General features: G+C 34.0%; 1 protein-coding gene across 2 annotated transcripts in view; it reads left to right on the plus strand.

Annotated features, from left to right (window-relative positions):
- MNAT1 (MNAT1 component of CDK activating kinase) overlaps nucleotides 1-22,167 on the plus strand; it is a 176,542-nt gene that overhangs the window by 139,596 nt on the left and 14,779 nt on the right. The window lies entirely within an intron of this gene.

Consider the following 22,167-nt stretch of genomic DNA (forward strand, 5'->3'; position numbering starts at 1 on the left):
ACTAGACTCCTGTAACTTGTCAGAAGCAGGTTTTGGTTAATAGATATTTTCAGTGATGTAATGGGAACTTTTGGCAGTGAGTCAGAATATAATGGACTGTGATTAATGTTTTAATAAGTACTTTTCTATTGCTCATGATGTAGAAGAGAAATGGTTTCCTGCTCAGATTGATAGGAGAATAGCAGGTGTGCATATAGGATTTTTTAAAAAGCGTTGGAATATTTTTCTTAGAATAACATTAATGTTTTTATATGGTTAACATTCATTATCACAGGAGATGCATATGTTACCACAGAAACCTGCAGTTGATTTGAAAAAATAAAATTCGATGATTACCGATTGCTTAAATCTTTTAATTTTTAATCTTTGTTTTTTTATGAAGCTATAACTTGAAGTCTCTGTAGTTTGATACTAGTTTTCACTATAAGGTAAAAGGAAATCAGGGATCTGCTTAAATCCTAGGATATGTGAGTTCTATGCCCCGTTGTTTCTAAAACATTCATATTGTTAAAAAAAGTTTTTAAATCTTTGAACTTCTCTAAAAAGTTTTTCTCTTAAAACCAGGAAGTACAGATTGATAGTCAAATGGAATACTGATCATGTGAGAATTCGCCATTTCCAAAGGCTACTAGTTCAATTTATAAACTCTATAAAGTTCAGAAGTTTGGAAAGTTAAACCCAGGAGATTTTGTGTCAGCATTGGAATCTGAAAAAGTGAAGACAAATCAAAAGAAATATTGGCATGCCAGACTTGAGGACTTGGTTTACAGTTTTCTTTCATTTTTCTCAATTTAATTTTGGCAATTTATATGCAATAAGTATGTGTTATTTGTTGTAGGTAAAGAGTCATAGGGCTCAATAGATATATTTTACCCTCTGCCCTATCTTTGTCTTTGAAATATATGTAAAATAGAGCATTTGTCCAAATGTGCACTTTTGTGGGAGAAAGTTCATAATTTTCATCAGAGTCTCAAAGAGATCTTAATCCCAATGAGCATTTAGAGTAATAGTCCTCAAACTTTGATATGCACCAGCACCACCTGGAGGGTTTACTAAAGCATAGGTTGCCGTATCCTCCCTCTAGGCCGGGTTTCTGATCAATAGGACTGGAGTGAGGCCCCAGAATTTTCCTTTCTAACAACTTCTCTAGTGATGCTGATTCTGCTGATTGGGGGCTACACTTTGACAACTACTGGGATAGCCTTGGTAAATAGCCTTCTAGACCTTTTCCTGTTTTCATGTATAGTGTGGATTTTACAAAAATACTTAACGCTGTACTGTTTTCTTACCTCTTTTAACTTACTATATTTTCCCCATATTTATCCATAGCATCATTTAAAGTATTCCATATCATAATTTTAATCAGTTCTCTAGTGGACATTTAGGTCATTTTTCATTTGTTGTTTTTATAAATACCGTGTTTCCCGAAAATGAGACCTAGCCGGACCATCAGTTCTAATGCATCTTTTGAAGCAAAAATTAATATAAGACCCGGTCTTATTTTACTATTATATGAGACCAGGTCTATATAATATATGATATGATATGATATGATATGATATGATATGATATGATACCGGGTCTTATATTAATTTTTGCTCTAAAAGATTCATTATAGCTGATGGTCCAGCTAGGTCTTATTTTCAGGAAAACACAGTAGATTGTTGCTCAATTTTCCAATTATTTTGTTAGCAAAATCCCTGGATTGAAGAGTAGACATGTTTCTAAGGCCCATTTGAGGCTAAATGATTTTTAACATCTGACAGGCACGTGATCACTAATAAATGTAATGACTTCCACTTTAAAAGAGATAGAAGAAAATTTAAAAGTAAAACAAAAATCTTTGTTTCAGGAAACAGTGTTTTACCTTTCATTGATTCAATAGTTTGCATCTTTTTAATGATGAAAACTTGTTTGCCAGTAGATTTTTCTAAGCTAAAAACATTTATTTCAATCTTTGTAACTGTAATGAAATTTCTGGAAAATAATAGTAGCTTTAAAAAAACGGGGATATTAGCTTTGTTACTTTATTGGTATGTCACATAGACATAGTTTACAATTTGTACAAACATTTATATTACTAAGTTTGTCCCAGCAGAAAAGAACTATTCATATTTAGTGCCTGTTTTTAAAAAAAATTGTATTCCATGTCTTGAAAATAGCAAAACTGTGGTAGAGATCAATGTAGGGAAGTATTTTTTCTATCTAGAGATATAAAAAAAAATTAACAGATGTTTTTGAATTTGAGAAAAAAAATGAAGTATTCATTTACCTACTTTAAAAATTAAGAAATAGAAGTATATATTAAATCCCTGCTGTGTTGTAAAACCATCCTTACAAACAGCACCCCCCACACACACTCAAAATAAAATACTAAACCCATATAGAGAGAGACAAATAATCTCAAAGAGACTTCCATAATGTGATCACTGAAAGGGTCCAGCGCTGGGCATCTTGAGTCAAGCAAGCCAGGGAATGGGTCAGAGAAAGAGCTGACAATTGGGACACAAATTGAAGCAGACAGTAGATCAAATACAATCTGTCCTGTTACATTGCTTGTTTCTAGAACACATATCTGTACCACAAATTAGCTCACATGTGAATAGTAAATAGGGAATGATATCTATGTAATGTGAAAGTCATTTTGGTTTGCACATGGTTTTCCCCAGCGGGTGAATGTGTTACATCACCGAGTAATAGCAGCTGAACTCAGAAATACAGATACATTATACAGCTGAATGCAGCAAGGCATAGAAGAATGAATAAAGTACTGTACACAATGTCCATTCTCGCCGTGTTCTTTCTGTTGGCTTAGTTTTGCCATGCACTCTCTCTTGGAAGTGCTATTTTTGGAATTCTCCCCAGTTTTTGTACATTTTGCCCTTGTTTTTATAACTTGGCAACCTTACTGCTATCTTACAACTCCTTCCCTTCTAATTACATTCACTTTTTTTCTTCCTTTATCATAAAACTTACATTTACTGTATTATCTATTTATTTGGAATTTAACCAATCTTTTAAAATAAACTATGCTAATACTTTTGGGAGGATTGTTAATGTTTTTGTTAGTGCTCTGATTATGAGGTTTGTGTAGGTTTTGTGTGGACTCCATCAATCCAATTTTACACATAATTTTAAAGCATGCATTTTGGCAGCATGTGAGGTCTTTCAAGAACACTTATATCACGTTATCACAGAAACACCAACATAGATGTATAGGTTTCCGGTTCCCTGAGTCAGAGCAGGCTCAGTACGAAACAATTTAACACTTGCAGTTGTTCAGTGTAAGAGGAGGTATTTGATAGAGATTTGATCTTGATTGTGGACTTTAATCCCAATGCAATTTATTGGGTCCGACTGTCTGTTTAGAAAGCCCTAGCATGTAAAAGGCCATTTCTAGTTATAAGGTGAACTCATTACCTCAGGAATCACCCTATTCTACTGCAAAGAGTTGTCGATTTATACATTCAAAAGGAAAACCCTATCTTCTGACCTGATGTGTGCCTTTCAGAGATACAATTGCTTTATCAGAGGAGACGTAAAATACAGACACATGCACTCTTTTTGATGCTTTACCCATTTAGTAAATTTTATTTCGTGTGCTGCCACCAAAGTCTTAAAGCCATTAAAAAAAACTCAGCATTTATTGAGGTACAATTTATATCCCATAGAGTTCACTCATGTAGAGTGTACAATTCAGTGAATTTTGATACATAAGCCAAGTTGTGCAGCCCTTACCGCAGTCAAGTCCTGCTTCACGTCTGTATGACCAGTGCAGTCTCGCGGCGCCCCATGCTCAGAAGGGGCCTCTGTGATTGGAGTTGAATGCTCTGTGGTCATCATCTTGAAATTCTTAATAATTTTAGTTTTGAATTTGTGTTCTGTAAGTAAAGTCTGATGGGCCATTGTGGCATATTTCAGGGGCGTGGAGCCACCTGGACCTGCCTCTCTAGACAGGTTCTCAGCACCTACTCCCTGTTCCTGCTCTGTTACTGCTGCTGCCAGCACCCCGGCAGGGCTGTGGACAGAGGAAGGTCAGGACTGCCCGCGTGTGTGCCCTGCATGCCTGTGGAGTGTCCTTGTGCCTGAGCGAGCACAACGTGGAACAGCAAATCAAAGTGCCGTGGCAGGTCTAGAGCCATCACAGAAGAACGGGAAAAAAATCCTGCGTTTTGAATTTTTCTTTTGTACTGAGCCTGCCCACAGTACAGTGTTAGAACTGTTCCGCCATCCCCAAAAGATCCGTTATGCCAGTTTATAGTTAGTTAATTCCTATTTCTGATCCCCAGACCAGAAAACCATTTTTACCTCCTTTTTGTCTCCTTTTTATCTGTTTAGACATTTCACATAAATGTAACCATACAAGATGAGGTCTTTTGTGTTTGGCTTCTTCTGTGTTTTTAAGTTTCATATTGTATCATATATCAGTATTTGTTTTTTGTTGTTACTGAATAATATGCATATACTGCATTTTATCTGTTATGTATCTTAACCATTCATCAGTTGATAGACTTTCGGATTGTTTCCACATTTGGGGCATTATGTTGCTATGAACATTCACATGTAAATCCTTGTGTGGACGTACGTTTTCATTTCTCTTGGGTGTATACCTAGGAATAGGTATAGAAACTGTTTCATTTAACATTCCCAGCAACATGAGGGTTCCCATTTTTCCATATCCTCAGTAACATTTATTGCTACCTGTCTTTTTTTTTTTTTTTTTTTTTTAAATTTAATGTGGGTGGCGTGTAGGGGTAGCGGTCAGGAGGAGGTGGGTGGACTTCTGTTTAGCTTTTGAAAAGATGCAAAATGTTTCCAATTCCCAAAATAAAACAAAATTTCTGAGAAGCTGTTGCCCTTTGTCCAGGCATGTGGATGGTCCAAAGATAGTATCACCTGTCATTTTGATTGTAACCATTCCAGTGGATGAAAGTGATGTCCCCCTGTGGCTTTAATTTGCATTTCCCTAATGACTAATGACATTGAGCATCTTTTTATATCCTTATTAATCATTCTAATATCTTTATAGAAATGTTTATTCAGATCTTTTGCCTATTTTAAAATTTGGTCATTTGTCTTTATGAGTTATAAGAGTTCTTTATATATCCTAGATACCAATTGTGTGGTTTTTTTTTTAAATTTTTTATTGGGGAACAGGGTGCTTCTCCATGGCCCATCACCTCCAAGTTGTCCTTCAATCTAGTTGTGGAGGGCGCAGCTCAGCTCCAAGTCCAGTTGCCATTTTCAATCTTTAGTTGCAGGAGGCGCACAATTCCCACCATCCCATGTGGGAATTGAACCGGCAACATTGTTGTTAAGAGCTTGCGCGCTAACCAACTGAGCCATCCAGCCACCCCCCAGTTCTTTATTAGATATATAACTTGTCAGTATTTTCTCCCAGCATGTGGTTTATAGTTTCATTTTTTAATGGTGTCTTTTGAAGCATAACATATTGAATTTTCATGAAGTTCAGCTTACCAATTTTTTTCTTTCACGGATCATACTTTTAGTGTCATATCTAACACACCTTTACCTAACCAAAGGCCATGAAGATTTCCTGCTATGTTTAGCTCCTACATTTAGGCCTTTGATATGTGTTAACTTTTGTGTATGGTATGAGATATGGGTCCAAGTTCATCATTTTACACATAGATATCCAATTGTTCCAATACCATTTGTTGAAAAGAATATCCTTTCCCTGTTGAATCCCTTTAAAGCCATTTGTTTTGCATATCATCCTCAGTAATTCTTACTATAAGCAAAGTTATTTGATTATTAAGTCCTGAATTTTTCCTTGACCTCTGGAATGTTGTCTTTCTTTTCCTGAATTACATTTTTAGCTTTGAACCTACTGGAATAGTGAGTGTTAGACACGGGTGTGTATTAAGTTTGAGGAATGTTTAATTTTAAATGTGAAAACTACAAGGAAACATTTCACATATTTTCTGTCAATTTATAATTAAATCTTGAAATAAATATTTATTATTACTATTTTAGATCCAAGAGAGTCTCTGATTCCTCAGCCAGGAAACATTTTGACAGGAACTACCCCTACCCCTTTTTACCCTCAAACAAACACCTAACTTTCTTTTCTAATGCCAAGAAGTCTAAATTTTGTTTCAGTCTTCAAACTCAAAATGTTTGTATTCAGAGGTCAGAAAAATATAACATGCCTTGGTAAAACAAAACTGGCTCCTTTAATTACTTTTCCAGGTCAAAAATTAGAGGTCATCGAGGCAGTGTTAAGTTTTGGCTGTGTTACAAACACTATTATCAGTTAATTCCAGAGTATTTGCTTAAGACATCGTCTTTCAAAATCCTTAGTAGTAAAGATTCATCTTCCTTCTTTATCTTTTTGTGTCTGCTTTCCCCTCTAGATTCGGTTAATTGCAGAGTATTTGCTTAAGACATCGTCTTTCAAAATCCTTAGTAGTAAAGATTCATCTTCCTTCTTTATCTTTTTGTGTCTGCTTTCCCCTCTAGATTATAAGTTCTTCTAAGTCTGGGAACATCTCTTATTCATTTTTGGTTTTCTTCATTGCACCCCATCCTGCGTCATCCCACAGTGCTTTGAAGGCACAGATGTTTCAGAAATGACTTTTTAAACTGAAGACAACTTAAGAGGTATAGCAGAGAGAGGTACGGTAGTGTCAAGTGCCAAGATTCTTCTTCCTTCTGAAGTGTATTAAGTGTAATCAAGCTGAGTGCAAAAATTATGAACACCAGTCTTCCATGGTTCCTCCTGTAAAAGCTGACATCTGGAAATGGAAACTGTCATGTAAACAAGCATACCATTCGTTATATGAGAGGAAGCTTCATAGAGATGGTGGAATTTCAACTCCATTTAAAAGGATAAATTTGAGTCTAGTAGCATGCATAGACCATTCTGTTAGACAAGGAGAGAGATTTGGAAGAACATGGTGCCTTTGATAGAAATACAAGCAGTTCAGTCTGACAAGAGTACAGGGTTTCAAACAGAGAGGGACAGAAACTAGTTGGGAATCCAGATTATGAAAAACGTTATTTGCCATATTAAGTATTTTGGTTGATACATGGTTTCCCCTTTTCACTTCTGTGTGAATTAAATCAAGGTTGAAAAACTACTGTTTTCTTTATAGCTGGGCTCTGGACAGTGCACTTTGAGTAAAAGCGAGCTGTTGAAGAACTTTTAAAGTGACATATTCAGATTTATATTTTGGAAAAATACTTCTGAAGGCAGCAGTGTGGAGGATATATTTGAGTAGACTGAAATAAAAAAAAATAGCCAAAAATAGAGAGGTCTGAATAGTGAGAATGGAGTTAAGAGAATGAATTTGAGATTTAAGAGATAGAATTAGGAGGGCAACTGACTTGATGTGGAGTAGAGAATAGTCTAGGAAAAAGCCATGGCTTTTGGCTTGAGTGTCTGGATGACTGTGATGAATTTCAGAGAGAGAAGGCCTCCGTCAGAGTTTTGCGTGGCCTACAGAATATGACACTTGGACACAAGTCTGTGTGCGAGAGCTACAACCAGCACCTGAATGATTAAGGCAGCTGCTTTTGGCTTTCTTTCTCTCTGCTCACTTTTGTTGCCTGCAGTGTCAGGGAAAGCCCAGGGACAGAAGTCAGTGGGGGACAAGGACTGCATTTATTCTGCTGCCACAGAGTATGTGCAGCTGCCACTTCCTTCTGTTTCACCACCACCACTTGCCACAGCTGCTGGGCCCGACCAAAGTAGGTGGACAGTAAAAACTTCTGTCAGAACAAATCCCGCCACAGCTTTGGGTGTAGCTTCAAATTTTGTATTCACGATATTTCTCCAACTTTTGTCTTAGTGTCCTTTTATTTTAAAAATCTGTCTGTAGATATATATCTTAGACCTACACTGTTCATTTAATATGCTGAAACCCTTAATATTCATGAGTTAGTCAGTGTGGCTGAATACTACTACCTGTTTTAAAGTCCAAACATAAGGATGTTCTTATATATTTATATGTAAATGTATAAATATATATTTATATATAATATATAAATATATAAAAATACTCATATATTATATATAATTTTTTAAATGTTTGTAGCTATGGAGTTGCTATTAGAGTCTGAGAAGAATTGCTTAGTTGTCAAAGTAAAAGATTTTTAAATACTCTCTTAGTCAGTTTTTTAAAATAATAGTGAATTAATTACGTGTTCCCTTAGATACATAGCTAACTATTTAAAATTTTTATTAAATGATTTTAGGAATTAAGCATGCTATTTGTCCATAGACAGTTGTATTTAAGTATTTGCCATTTCTAGAATGTTCAAACTTCTTTTTACTAATTTTTTTCTAGTACGAACTTCATATTATAAAGATATTAGTTTTCATCCATTTTATACTTAACTATCAAGTTTTTTTTCATTGTAGTATATGCCTTTATTTTTGCTTTGTACAAGTCCCTTGGGCTTTCCTATCTGGAAAAAGTCTTTTTTTTCTTTTTTTCTTTTTCTCTTTATCGTGTTCTTCATTCTGTAGCTGGTGATCTGTCTGAGGAGACCCAAAGCTCTTTCTAAGACTATCTTTGGGTTTATCATTTTATTTGATTATGCTTGATGGTAATCCAAGATACAAATGTGTCATTTTTGTAAAATTATAATCAGTGGCACAAAATATTTTATCAGGTTGACATTCCACGCCTCCCCCTACCCTTCTGCTTTTGTTTTGTTAATTTATGGAGAGCAGTACCATATTCATTGAGTGACTAGAGCCATTCCCCATCATGTTTATATGTGGGAAAATCTCTTTCAATTATTTGATATGTTCATACCTGTATATGTTTGCTTTAGTGTTTAAAAATCACAGCTTCATTTTTTTAAAAACAAATTGAACCTCTCATTTACCATTTTGTTAATGTTCCTTTTCTGATGATTAGTAGATTGATTAATTGCCATTCATTTTTAATTTTTTCCATAACTTATTTGATAGAGAATATCAAATAAAATAAATGATAAAGGATCCTTTTCATTTTATGGACTCAACTGCATTTTTCATTTTATTTCCTGCTTTGTAGCCTTATAAAAGACAGATACTTTCAAATTGCCATGATATTGGTTCCAGTTGCAGATGGGAAAAATGAGGTTTTCTTACCAAAAGCATGCAGGCATTTTCTTTTAGTACTAATACTTTGCCACCCAACAACATCAGGAATTTATTATTACTTAACTTTGGGGAATGATTTCTCTCAAACAAGTTTTATTAAAGTTCCATTACCTTTCTCCTTATGTTAAGTGCAGTCTAAAATTAGACTGACACACTAGTTTCTTATTCATTCTTATTTCTTAAAATGTATTTCATTGTTTTTGTAAAAAACAGCACTTTTTAAGAGAATTATATTTAGTTTTTCTTTTTCCTTGCAGAGCTACAACAACCTTAAATTATGCCATGGGTGTTCATCATAAATTGGTTCATCATACATTGGCTTGCATCCCAGATCTGTTAATGCCACTTATGATAGCATTTTATTTCATTTTTAGGAAGGAGTTACCATTTTTAGAAATTTTGGAGTTTTTTAACCCTTTCCTTAGAGATATGGTTGAATAATGACTAATATGGTTCAAGGAAATACTACAGGTGGAATGTGCAGCTATTTCAGCTATTTGTTTTTTACTTTTAAAGGGCTAACTGTCATAGGTACAACACCCATATTTAACGTCACTTATTTAAGAATCTTGGTCTGCACTTTTGACATTAATTCCCAACACCATTAAGCATGACATAGAATTGTTGTTCAACTGTTTCTTAACCTGTGATGTGCTAGCATTTATCATTTTTAAAGCCATGTCTCAGAAGTTATGCTCCTTTCTAAATAGCTAAATATTAGTGATTTTGCACCATAATTTTATGCAGTTACAATTTATTTTCAGAAAATTTGATTTGGTAAATATAATAGTAATCTTGAAAGCGAATCTTTGAAGACATATAAATGACTTTGTAAATAATAAGTTGCAGTGCAGTATAGATGTTGTGAGAAAGGTTTTTGGAGTTATATTGCCTAGGTTTAAATCCTGATCGTGCCTTTGCTTGGTTTATAACTCTGAGCAAGTGAATTAAATCATTCAGTTTCTTTATTTCCTCCTTTATAAAATAGAGATCATAATAGCACCTATCTTATAGGGCTGTTTTGAGTACTAAATTATATAATGTATGTAAGGCCCTGAGTACTGATTGGTAGAGTAAGTAAGTACAATATATAAAGTCTAATCTCTTAGAATCTACTACTATTATACTGTTTTTAGGTCTATTGAGTTTTCTTACCTTACTTCCCCTCCCCCAACTTGATCAATTAGGGGTATAAACTCAATGATAAATGGTTGTACTGCCATTCTTCCTTATAGCTTTGGCATTTAATTAAGTGTAAGCATTTGTTTTGTAATTACTTAAATAAAGACTTAGTTTATTTTTGAGAAAAATTAACAGTGGTATTCTAATGTTTTGAAATAGACAAAGTAGCAGGTAAGTTTTGCCCCAGTGATTTCATTTGTGCTCTGAACAAAACTATGGGAAAATCACAGGTAAGAATTTAAAGAACAATGTGAAGGAAAAAAGGGGAAGGGACATGAATGATTAATTCCCCACTTATTCATTTAATGACAGTTTTAATTGTCAAAAGAGGAAAGGATATGCCCTTCCGTCGGTATTGGTATTTAAATAAGAAGAATAATGACATGTAAAACATGAATCTCAAGAGTTCAATAGCTTGACAGTCAGAAGCCCTCCGCATAATTTTGTTGCTTTCCCTTGTTTACCTCCCTGCTCTACTTTTGCCCTGTGGTATTTCTTTAAGTGGCTCTGTCCCACCCTGTGTGGTACCTTGGATATAGAACTTTGTCACTTCTGTGAATTCCCCCAAGAGTCTGCTCATATTTTCCAGAAGATTTAAGGGTTACAAAAGGAGGGATCACATCACCTACCTGCAACTGTAATATCGTGTAACTTTGGGTTCATCTCTTCTCTCTCCCTTTTTCTTTTTTCTTTTTGGTAACATAAATTCCTTCCCTTACATCATGGAGGGCAATTTCTCTCACATTTAAGTGTTCTTGGAAGGGGCAGAGTGTTTCACCTTCTTCCCCAGATTATCAAGGGTTTCCTTCCAAACAAAAAGTGCAAACAAATACAAACAGTGCTTTCCCTGAAAGGAATTGTGGTAAAGTAGAATTTTCTGTACTTTAGTACAATACATTTGTGTTGTATTTGTTCATTAGTTCTTTTTTAAAAAATTTTAGATGGTAAGAAAATTGAGACATAAATATGAGAGAAGCAATGGAGCGGTCATACTTAGTAGGTTCTAAGCTTTACTCTTCATTTAGTTGTATAGCATTTCACAAGTGGCTTAACCTCTCTAAGCCTTAGTATCCTCATATCTAAAATGAGAAATGTAATACCTACTTCGTAGGGCTGTGGTGTGGGACAAATGAGATAAAGTGTTAAGGGGCTTAGGACAATTCTGGGCACATAGTAAGCCCTTAATAAACAGTTAGCTCCTCTCGCTGTGTCCTCACTCCCACCTCCACCATCATGGAGTGCTGCTGCCACACCCACTGCATTAGACAGTCATCTCCTTTCATAGGAAAAGCATCTGGTAAATGCTTTAACGTGTACTCATTGAAACCAGCAAAAAATTATGTACCACATAAGCTTAGATTATATATAATCTAAGAGAAGGTACAGTACTGATTTGGAAAAACCAGATTGTGTACTGTTTTTCTGGTTTGTCACACTTGGATGTTTATTGAAGTCTTATAGTTTGTCTTACATATTACAGAAAATTTAACTGAGTTTTAAATGAACCTTAGAAATCATCTAAGTAATATTGTTTTCCTTTTTCCTTTTTTTTTGCTAATTAGAGTGACTATATTTAGTAAAAAATGTGCTCCTGAAGAGGAAGGATCATTTGTGTTATGTAGATAGTGGCCACTTTCCAGGCAATTATTGAAATAATTTATGCAAAGTACAAGAATGTACTTAGATGTGGCATTGATGAAAAGTTGGCATTCTGATTCTTATTGATACTTTCCATTAGTCAAAGGAACTGGACACGTTTTATATTAATTTCCAGATGTGTTTCTGCTTTTCCCTTTAATCATGAAGTAGTTTCTTCTCTTATTTTTCATTATTTAATTCATTTGACAAATATTGTGTGTGAGTGCATTATGGGTACATGATGTATTTGACATTGTGAAAAATTCAAAGATATATAAATATGGTTTCTGCTTCCAGAGCTTACAGACTAGTCATACAAATTAGTAACCATAAGACAAAGTAGAAAGTGAGAACCACAGGAAAATAGATACAGAGTACTGTTGGGGTTCAGATGAGGGAATGAAGAAGGAGAACTAATTTTGAGGATATACAGTCCTAGTTTTGGAATACTACATGGAATGCTGAACACATCCACTCTTTGCCAGACACTGTACTAAGCGTTTATATACATTAATTCGTTTCACAATAACTCTATGATGGGTAGGTAAATTGTCACCATTTTATAGACATGGAGACAGGGCTTAAAGAGGCTAAATAACTTTCCAAAGTTAGAGCTTTGGAAAAAAGAATTAAACCTAGAACTGTCTGTCTAGTGTATATTCTTTCTACTCTTTGGAAGAGATCCTGGTAAACTTAGATGTTTTTCAGGAATTTCAGCTGGGGATAGGTATTTTGGACATCATGGAATTCTAGAGCGTTATCCATACAAGTTATGCACATAGAATGGTCCCTGATCTCTGGCTAGGACTGCAGTGTCCTTCCTCTTCCTGAGGCTACACAGGAGTGTTAAATTGCTTACTTGCAGTTGTCCCTGGCATTTCTGATTAGCTCATAATTTAGTACATCTGGCGATTTGGACCTAGAAATTTGAAAGAAACAGAATGTATTAACTATTGAAAGAGGTAGAATGTTTTCTGTATTGTAGTGCTGAGAAGGTAGACAGTTAACTGGCTCTTATCCTGAAGAAAATGACAAATGGTCAGCCGGTGCCCTTGCTCGTCAAAGACTTTCCGTTTATACAGTCCTGTAGTATGGAAGTGATTTGTAGATAAAAGGAGGACCGTGCTATAGAGTTCTTAGAAATAAGAATTTTAGACATTTTAAGAATTAGTTTTACATTACTAATTATATTGTATGAAAGTTCTGTTGCCATAGAGATTATGATAAGCATCTTCTTCTGATATTTTTAAAAAAACACTGAAGGCTGTTTTCTTGTTGCATATTACAAAAAGATTATATTTTTATATGTAAGCTTTAACATACTTTAAAAATAAGTTTAGAAAAAAAATAACAAATTTAATGAAATATCTATGTTATCTTCTAATTGTGCTTGACTCCACTTGAAATTGATTAGTAAAAAGGTGCCTGTTTATCAGAAAAGGGTATGCTTTAAATGTTCATTTCTAAAATGGATAGAAATGTAAAAAGTAGAACATATTACAAAACATGGTTAATTATTTAAAAAGTATCATAAATCGTTTGTGGAAGAAGTATTCAGCTTTACTTTTCAGGTCACTCAGTACGTAAAGCCCTCCTTTCAATTTCTCATTTCTATCAAAATGTCATTGTTTTAATAAGTATGCCACATTGGTATTGTTTTCCTTTCAACCAATCTTAAAATGATTTGTTTTTGTGACCCTCTTGTTTCTTTTCCGTTTTTCTTGTCTTATTCATCTGTTTCATAGCTATGACAAGTTTTAAACATTTTATGTTAGAATAGAAATAGAAAGTATAAACTGATCTAAGGATTTTCAAATCAAAAGCTTATTTTACAAGCTTTTCTAAATATGAAAAATGCAGAAATAGAATTATGTTAAAACTGGGATAACTATTGTGTACACCTGAAATTAATATTATATGTTAGCTATATTTTAATAAAAATCTTTTTAAAAAGTGGGATAAAATTCAGAAACAGCATATAAGAGGCAGTCATTAGGTTTGTTTTGGAGGGAGAGTGGAAATGTAATCTGGGAAAACTTTGCAAGAAGTGGTACCTAAGTATCTAAGTGGTACCTAGATTTTTGCCAGACTATTACAAGGAGAAGGACATTCTAGTAGAAAGAAAAGTATATGTGAAGGCTCAGAGCCTGACCTAGGAGACTGTATTTCAGGAATTCCAAGTTGTTACTGCCAGAATAGAAGATAATGGTGATGGGGGGAGATGCAGGGAGGAGAAACACTGAGAGAGGAGATTGGAGAAATAGACAAATAGAGTAAGGGTCTTCTGTGTCCTGCTGAAGACTTTGGATTTTATTATAGTATAGGTGATGTGAAACTAATTAAAGGGTGTTCAGCAGGGAGGTGACACGATGAAATACTTTTGTAGAACATTTCTGGGAAGTTTAATTTCAAACATACTTTGAAGGTAATATCATGAGGTATTAGAAAAAGAGATTGTCTATCTTTTTTCTACTTTAAAAAAGTAAATTAAAAAATTTTAAACCTTACTATTTTAGAGTTTTCATAAAAAGTCATGTTTTATAAAAGTTACCCCCCCCAAAAAAAAAATTGTCTGACTCACTATATAAAAGAACTAATATATAAGATATTACAGTTATTTTTCTTCATATACTTTGGGGCTACTTTTCAGGTGTATACAAGTTTATTAAATCTTCTTAGAAGATTACTCATTATTACATAGATTTCCTCTCTATTTCTATTAATAATGATTGTGTTTTAAATTTAAACAGGCCATTAACAATATGTTAAACCAGTTTTCTTTCTTGTTAGTATTTGCCATGTATGTGGGATTTAAAAAAAATTTTTTATTTTCATCTTTTGTGTGGTTTCTACTTTATGCCACTTAGAATATACATTGCCTTTGTTTTGTATTGAAAGAAATTTAGTCACTTATGTGTGAATTACTATGCAATTTATTAAAATGATAAATATAAACTTAACTATTCTTAAGCTTTTAATCTTACAGATTTTATTTTACTTATGAAACAAGTGATATTTAAATAAGAACCATTTTTTCTTAATGTTTAATTAACTCAGAAATTTAATTTGAACTCTAATTATAAATTTGAAAGTCTGATTCTTTAAAGCACATCAGACTCCTAATAAAGCTGATTTACAAATCTAACAAAAATTTTCCAAAAACTCAAAGAACTCCTGTAAATAGAATCAATCTGACTTAAAAATTAAGTAAATCAAATTATCTTAAGTGGTTCAAACGTTTTAAAAAGAAATCAGTATATACAACACAGTTCATTAATTACAGAATCTTTGTATATATACATGCAATTACAGTTTACACAAAAGTATCATTACTGTAGTTTCAATTTATTTCTTCTCCTAAGACTAATATTCACTCACTATCCAAGGTAAACAGAATTACTTATTTTAATCCTTCTGGAACTGAGTTAATAGCTTGGGATTCTTGATTGGAGATCTGGCTATGGGACATAGGACTTGGGAATTCTTTTTGTGATGGATATCTTTTGTTAGCTCCTTCAGATCCTTTCCCTTCTCTATCCTGCTACCTGCTACACCCTGGCTACTGACTTGTATGGACTGTATCAGTGGCTCTGGTGCCTTTTGGTTTCCAGGTTGGAGTGGGGGTGGGCAATGGGCAGCCTTAGCAGGAAATCAGAGAGAAGGAGGAGTGTGAGACAGTGGTATTTATTTCCATAGCACGTTGCCATATACTGGCTTTGTCCTTCAACAAAGAGTCACCATTCTTTTCAAGACAGTCCTTCCTAAATTCTTTTTTGGGTTCTTAAAACTACACTTGTTTCTCTTGCCTAGAGTGGCAGTGCCTCTGCTGCTACCCTGGGTTACTGAACTGTCCTACATTTTCACGTCTGTAAACCCTCTTCAGGTTATACTAAGTAAAGTGTGTCATCTGTTTTTAGTTGGAATCCTATTTGTTGCACAATTCTAACCCAAGCTAGGGTAGTCAGATCTTTACTGCTTGGTTAGCATGGCTTTCTGAACCCATGCTTTTCACCTGGTACTTAATTAATTGTAACAGTCATTTTCCCCCACCCTCCTATTTTGGTCTTGTTGTTCAGTGCCTTCCCTGAGATGGTGAATCTCTTCAACTGTACCTAATGGTTTTATTTCATGGCCATGGCAATGACTTTTTAAAACAAATGTGTAATTTCCAGTCTTAAGTTCTGGTATGTATTGAGGGATCCTTTGTATGTATTGAATCCCTTATTTGGGCTGAAAATGGACTTCCATTCATTTTTTTCTTTTTGCAATAATATATTGAGGTGAAATTCACATAACATAAAATTTACCATTCTAAAGTGAACAATTCTGTGGCATTTAGTACATTCAAATATTGTACAACCACCACCTCAATCTAGTTCCACACATTCCCATCATTCCAAAGTAAAACCTCTTAACCATTAAGCAGTTTCTCTCTATTTTCCCACCCCCACCCCCTGCTAACCACAAATCTGTCTTCTGTCTCTATGCATTTGCCTCTTCTGGATGTTTCATATAAATAGAGTCAGTAATCTGTGACCTTTTGTGCCTGACTTCTTTCACAGAGCATAATATTTTTGAGGTCCATCCACATTGTCTCAGTACTTCATTCCTTTCTATACAATGATATTACATTGTAGGGATATATCACAATTTGTGTATACATTCATTTATTAATGGACATTTGGGCTGTTCCTGCCTTTTGGCTATTGTGAATAGTCTGCCATAAACATGTCTGTACATATATGTATTTCAGTACTTTTTAGTTCTTTGGGTATATACTGAGGAGTGGAATTGTGGGTCATATGGTAATTCTATATTGAACTTTTTGAGGAACTACCCAACTGTTCTCCACAGCAGCTGAACTGTGTTTCATTCCCACCAGCAATGTACAAGGGTTCCAATCTCTCTACATCTTTGCCAACACCTATTTTCCTTTTAAAAATTTATTCTAATCATCGTAGTGAGTGTGTGAAATGGAATCTCTTTATAGTTTTTCATTTGCATTTTCCTAATGACTAATTATGCTGAACATCTTTTATATCAGCTGGCCATTTGTACGTCTTTTTTTGGAGAAATGTTTATTCAGATCATTTTCCCATTTTTTAGTTAGGTTGTTTGCCTTTTTGTTATTGAGTTGTAAGAGTTATTTATTTATTCTGACTATTAGACCCTTATCAGATATAGGATTTGCAAATATTTCTCCCATTCTCTAGGTTGTCTTTCCATTTTTTTGATAATGTCCTTTGATGGACAAAATGTTTTAGTTTTGATGAAATCCAATTTATCTGTTTTTCTTTTGTTGCTTATGCTTTTGATGTCATTTATAAGAAAGACTCCATTGCCAAATCCGAGTTTAGGAAGATTTACCTTTCTTTTCTTCCAAAAGTTTTGTAGTTTTAGTGCATATAGTATTTAGGTTATTGACCCATTTTATTAATTTTTTTACATGGTACGAAGTAGAGGTCCAACTTCATTCTCTTCCATGTGGATATCCAGTTGTTGCAACACCATTTGTTGAAGAGGCTATAGTTTCCCCACTGAATGGTGTTGGTACCCTTGTTGTAAAGTCATTTGGCCATAGATGTATGGGGTTATTTCTGTACTCTCAATTCTGTTAAATTGGGCTATATCTCTGTCCTTATGTTAGCACCACACTATGTTGATTACTATGGCTTTTTATAGTAAGTTTTGAAATTGGGAAATGTGAGTCTTCCCATTTTGTTCTTCTTTTTCAAGATTGTTGTGGCTAATTGGGGCCTCTTCTAATTCCATGTGAATTTGAAGATCAACCTTTCCATTTCTGCAAAACATGCTATGGTAATTTTGATAGAGATTGCATTGAATCTGTACATTGCCTTGGATAGTATTGACATCTTAACAACATTAAGTCTTCTAATCCATGAACATGGAATATTTTAAAATTTATTTAGGTCTTTAATTCCTCTCAGCAGTGTTTTGTAGTTTTCGATGTACAAGTCTTTCACCTTCTTGTCAAATTTATTCCTAGGTATTTTACTTTTCTGATGCTATTTTATAGATAGAATTGTTTTCTTAATTTTCTTCTTGGATTGTTTGTTGCTAGTATATAGAAATACAATGATTTTTGTGTGTTGATCTTGTACCTTGCAGCTTTGCTGAATTTATTTAACTCTAGTGAACTTTTTGTGGATTCTTTGAAATTTTCTATATATGTAGGACCATGTAATCTGTGAATAAAGGTAGTTTTACTTCTTCCTTTCCAATTTCAATACCATTTATTTCTTTTTCTTCCCTGGTTGCTCTTGTTAGAATTTCCAGTACAATGTTGAACAGCAGTGGTGAAGGCTGGCATCCTTGTCTTGTTCTTGATCTAGGGAGAAGCTTTTAGTTTTTCACCATCGAGTGTGATGTTAGCTGTGTTTTTGTGTAAATGCCCCTAATTATGTCGAGGAAGTTCCCTTCTATTGCTAGGTCTCTGAGTGTTTTTATTATGAAAAGGCATTGGATTTTTACAAATGCTTCTTCTGTGTCAATTGAGATGATCATGTGTTTTTCCCTGTGCTCTGTTAATGTGTTATATTACATTGATTAATTTTCTTATGTTGAACCATCTTTCTATTCCTGGGATAAATTCTACTTGTCATGGTATATAGTCTTTTTAATTTGCTGTTGAATTTCATTTGCTAGTATTTTGTTGAAGGTTTTAACATCTTTATTGATAAGGGATATTGGTCCATAATTTTCTTTTCTTGTGATTCTTTCTTTGGTTTTGATATTGGCAATATTGGCTTCATAGAATTAATTAGAAAGTGCCCCCCACCCTCCCAGTTCTATTTTTCAGAGGTGTTCTGCAAGGATTGGTGTTGATTATTATTTAAATGTTTGGTGAAAATCACCAACAAAGCCATTTGGTTCTGGACTTGTATTTGCTGAGAGGTGTTTGATTATTGATACAATGTCTTATTATAGGTCTTTTGAGATTTTCTGTTTCTTGAATCAGTTGAGGTAATTTGTGTGCTTCAACGAATTGTTCATGTCATCGAGGTATATACCATATTTTGCCGTGTTTAATGCACTCCCCTGTATAATGCACACCCATGTCTTTGGCCCAAACTTTCAGGGGAAAAGAAATCTTTCATTTTAATTTTTTAATTCAAATTTCTATCTGTTTACATTTAGGTACTTGTTTTCTGTATCATAAAGGAATTTTAGCGTTTAGTTTTTGATATATTATGGCATGAGAAATTTTATGTAACAAATAATTACAAAACACAAGAACAGATACAAGGTACAAGAAATTTTACATACTGCTAACAAATTTACGACATTTATGCATCCTAGAAGAAGGCCAGGAACTCTTTGTTGTTGCAAGTTTGTCATAAGTTCAACAAAACCGATGATCCCATTCCAGGTTATTATTTGGCATGTGGATATCATTATTGATTTCTAGAGTTACACTTTTAACTCATAAGCATAAATAAAACAATTAAAAACATTTATACAGATACAGAATTAGTACTTCCCACGTATAATATGCATCCTTATTTTTCCCTCACAAAAAAGTGCACATTGTACATGGCAAAGTATGGTAATTTGTTGGCATACAATTGTTCATGGTTAGTTTTTTGTATCTTTTGTCTTTCCTTCGTCAATTTAGCTAAAGGTTTGTCAATTTTGTTAATCTTTTCAAAGTACCAACATTTGTTTTCATTGATTCTCTTTATTCTTTTTTGTTCTCTATTTCATTTATGTTCATTGTAATCATTATCATTTCCTTATTTTTGCTAGCTTTGGGTTTAGTTTACTCTTTTTCTAATTCCTTCAGGTATAATGTTAGGTTATTGATTTGAGATCTGTCTTCTTTATTAATGTAGGCATTAAGTGCTATAAAATTTCCTCTAGCTCTGCCTTCTCTGTATCACATATGTTTTGTGTGTTGTACTTTCATTTTCATTCATCACCGATTGTTTTCTAATTTTTCTTTTGGTATTTTCTTTGACCCATTGCTTGTTTAAGTGTGTGTTGTTTAATTTCCACATAGTGATGAATTTTCCACTTTTCTATTGATTTCTAGCTTCATTTCATTGTGGTCAGCGAGGATGCTTTGTATGATGTCAGTCTTTTAAAATTTATTGAGAGTTGTTTTGTGGCCTAACATATATATGCTCTGTCCTGGAGAGTGTTCCATGTACATTTGTAAAAAAAGAAAAAGTGTCTTCTCTCCCCAGCTTCCCTCCCCCACTCCACTTCGGTTCAAGCCGTTGTTTCTCAGTCTAGTTGTTTCTCAGTCTGTGTATGACACAGCTCCCTGGCCCATGCTGGTATTATGAGCCTTGCACTCACTCCCCCACAGCTGACAGCAGCTTGGCTGCCGGCCGCTCTCGGCAGCCCGGCTCCTGGGAGAGCCGTAGTTCACAGTCTTAGCTGTAGAGGGTGCAGCTCACTGGCCCATGTGGGAATCGAACCAGCTACCTTGGTGTTAGGAGCACAGAGCTCCAAACACCTGAGCCACAGGGTTGGCCCCCTCATTCACTTTTATAATTCGTTTATGCATCCTTAACTACCATATGTAATCACTTTCTAGATAGTCTTATTCATGTTTCTGTACCCATTTCTTGGTAGGCAGAGGTGACAGTGTCTGTTACCTTGGGCAAATTTAACTTCTCTGAGCTTTGACTTGCTCTTCAGAAATTGAGGCTACACTCCTTTCCGACCCTCTTTCCTCCCTTACTGAGATCTTATGAAGACAAAAGAAGAATATGAACATGAAAGTATTTTCGTATATTTAATCTAATTATACAATCTTTTGATGTTGAACCTCATCAATGGCTTATTTTCTTTTGTCGCTGAAATATGAGTCATCAAGAACCATTAAGCAGAAATAAGTTAAAGTGGGAGTTCTGTGAATCTATTCTCTGTTCCACATATTTTGTTAGTAAATTATGGTTACAGTAGAACATGCAATTTTTTTTTTGGATCAGTGCAGACTAAAATGCTTGCCCTTGATTGAGCAAAGAAAAGGAAGCAAACTAGGGGAAAACTCACATCATCAAACTTCTTTCAATCTTTCATAATTAAATCTGAATTTAAACATTGCCAGTTACCTAAAATATTAAAGCATTAATTTGACTAAAAACCTGTACTCAGTTTTCTGTGTCCTAGAGATCATTCTTAGCTTCTGTTTTCTTTATACTTGTATAAATTTCCATTTTCTTGACACAGGATCCAAAGACACTCTGTCAACCATTTGAAAATATTATCCTCTTAGAGGAAAACACAATAGGAATGATGAGATTCGCTGTAGACATATTTGTATAAAATCTGCTTTTCTGTGTGATTATAGTGTTATTGCTTTTTGTTATTTAAAAGACTCCTATGTGCAAATTAAAGTTATGATATATTTTTATGGAAAAATATATCCTTACATTCCATTTAAATTCTACTTAATGTACTATCTGTTATCCTTCAACAATGTTAAAACATCCTTATATAATTATTGCATTACTTTAACATTTGACACTTTATGGTCTTGATTGTTTTGTATAATGTTATTTTAGATAGAAATACAGAATTATTCCATAGACATACTTTACCATATTTAGTCTCTGAATATTTCTAATATATGCTAAATGATTTACCATCCTCTTGCAGGACTCCCCTCACCCATGCATTAATGTATATAGCTAATTAAATATTTGAGTTTCATGTATATTCACTTGTAACACATTGACAGACATTTCAATATACTCCATTATATGGGAAATGTTGATTTGAGCATGCTATGCTATTTTTAAAATATTAAATATGAGATGTTTAGTTTCTTGTTTAGGTAGTATCTAAAATGTTTGTCCAAATTAGCCAACATGTGACCATTTTTTAAGTTTGCAGGATATATTGGTTTATACCAGAATAAAAACTGATTTCCTCCCAATTCCTTAAGAATCACAAAATTCCATAAGAATTACAAAACTACAAATTGTCCAAGTTCTGGTAAGCCAGGCACTTCAATTTTGGTTTCTAGAACTAATAATTTTCTGTGAGAAATTATCTCTGTTTTTTTTCTGGCTAGTATTAAGAACCATTTTATTGTCTTAACTATTCATAAAAAAATAAATAATGAGAACTCAAGGAGTTTTAATGCAAACAGTGTTATTAAGGAGTGTTAAGTCTTTGTTCACTGTGCGGAAATAAATGTTTAGGAAATTCTTACTGTAAATGTGATTATAACAGTTTCCCAAAGCCAATAAAAT

This window comes from Rhinolophus sinicus, chromosome 3 (assembly GCF_057876585.1).
Source record: "Rhinolophus sinicus isolate RSI-liver-muscle chromosome 3, RSI-T2T, whole genome shotgun sequence".
In the NCBI taxonomy this organism is placed as follows: domain Eukaryota; kingdom Metazoa; phylum Chordata; class Mammalia; order Chiroptera; family Rhinolophidae; genus Rhinolophus; species Rhinolophus sinicus.